Here is a 2,094-nt window from a genome sequence, read left to right as displayed (position 1 = left end):
CAGATATCTGTACTTAATTTAGGGCTGAAATTTATTCCAACTATTATTCCTAGATTTCATGTTTTACAGCAGGAATTTTTTTAAGTTAGTACGTAAGTTGCATTTAAAGGTATTTTTAATACAATGAATTGTTTGATAATACTGAATGCAGTTTTTCAGATGACAGCTTTTATTCTTGTTATGATGATGAAAATATTGTATGTGATATTGATGAAAATAATGCGTATTGCAAGTTGAATACTGAGAATATTCCCATCGCTAACAAGTTTATTCCACCTTTTCATAATGAGACCATTGCACATTTTTATTCCATGATTAAATTTACTGGGTCCCCTTGGAATTACACCAGAAACTAAGCCAATTGTCAAAGTCAATCATTTCTGTTTGTATTGAGGTATCATTCTGGGTGACAGTAGAATGTTACTTAAGGCTAGGAATATACCTGCCTGGGACACATATTCAGCGAGCTCTATCATGTCTCTCTTCATATAGTTCAGGGAGGTATGTCTCAAGTCGTTCACCCCAACATGGACTATGATAGAGTCACAACAGTACCTGTTGAGAGACTTGAGTGCATTGGTGATATGGTGGATTCTGGCACCTGACAAACAACTAAACATGACTTTCTCCTTATCTAGCCTGATGCGTGGCACATCTGTGTGTCTCACAATGGAGTCTCCTATGAGTAATATGTTGGGTTTATGTTTAGGCCTTAGTGGCTGTGAGACACAGGTGTGTGAACTATATGTGGTGTGTGGTATGCTGCGCAGTGGAGTTAGCATGTGTTTATGCCTCAGAGGTTTCTTTTGTTTGGGTATACTTTTGTTGAGGGCATCTGAATATGTAGGAATGTGTTGTGTAGGTGTGGGTGGTGTTTGAGGTGTGGTGTTCATGTTACCAACCTTCTCAGTGCCAGTTATACTGGTTTGTGGGGGAGAGAGCAATGACACCAAGTGCTTGATGCAATTGCATCTGTCACAAATTGTGTTCCTAGGTGGTAGTAGTTGTAGAGGGTTTTCCGTGCACATGAGGCAGTTGCTACACTGTCTCAGGATGCCCATATCAAACAGATTAGCAGGAGAAAATGTAGGAAATTGGCCATCCATATTTATCAGGAACTGAAAGAGCTAACAGGGTAAAGGGAGGAAGGTCTAAGAGTAGTACTGCTAGGTGATAACACAAGGGCTACTAAGGGAAATGTGTAGCTGGAATACCTCAAAAAGGGTTAAGATCCATGCAGTTGAAGTTCTGGATGCAGACGACCTGTATCTGGACTATGCTACTCAATTTTAAGGTTAAGAACATAGTAAAAAAACCTCACAATGAAACACAGATTACTCACTTATAGTCAAAAGAAAAGAACTCGTAGTATGAAAAAATACAGTTAAACAGCAACGAAATGCAGTAAAATGCAATTAAGCAGTAATGAATTGCAGCAGACAGCAATGAAATATAGTAGATTGATTTGAAACAGTGGCTCACAAATCACAACAGTAACAGACAACACAAATAAAGCAGCAATTCAGTAGAATACTGTCATCAGTTTAGTGAGGCTACCAACAAGTAGTAATAAATATGGGGAACTAAACGCAGTTGAACTCATAACCACAAGCAGCAAAATGAAGTAAAAAGAGGTACTTTTTTTTTTTTTTTTTAAGTAGAAAGTGAGGAGACAAAAGATAAGATAATTCAAGGCTGAGAAGCTAAAGGGGTGGGTCTTTACAAAGTTCTCACTATAAACAGTAGATTGAGCTGATGTAATGTGACTGGGGAGAGTGTCCCGTATCAACTTTATATTAGAGGTGGACAACTCAAAGCCACCAAGGCTTAAGACCACAACAGCAGCTGGGTGGGTGGGGTCTAAAAACAGTTGCACAGATTAAACAGATATGCAGTAAAACAGAAGTGCAGAAAAAGCACTTATCGTTTTCCAGTATCACAGGAGAGCAATGGCAGAAGGCCTATGACTGCAGCTTTGATCAGCTTTGGGCAAACAAGTACAAACTGGTTTAAAACATTGGCTAGTAATGGCAGAGAAACAGAAAGCAGCCAAATTATTCAATCAAAGTAACACAGTGTTGCAGGAATGCTTCT

Source organism: Protopterus annectens, chromosome 5.part1, assembly GCF_019279795.1.
Source record: "Protopterus annectens isolate FY-2018-M chromosome 5.part1, PAN1.0, whole genome shotgun sequence".
NCBI classification, from domain to species: domain Eukaryota; kingdom Metazoa; phylum Chordata; order Ceratodontiformes; family Protopteridae; genus Protopterus; species Protopterus annectens.
Note: the sequence above shows the minus strand (reverse complement) of the source record.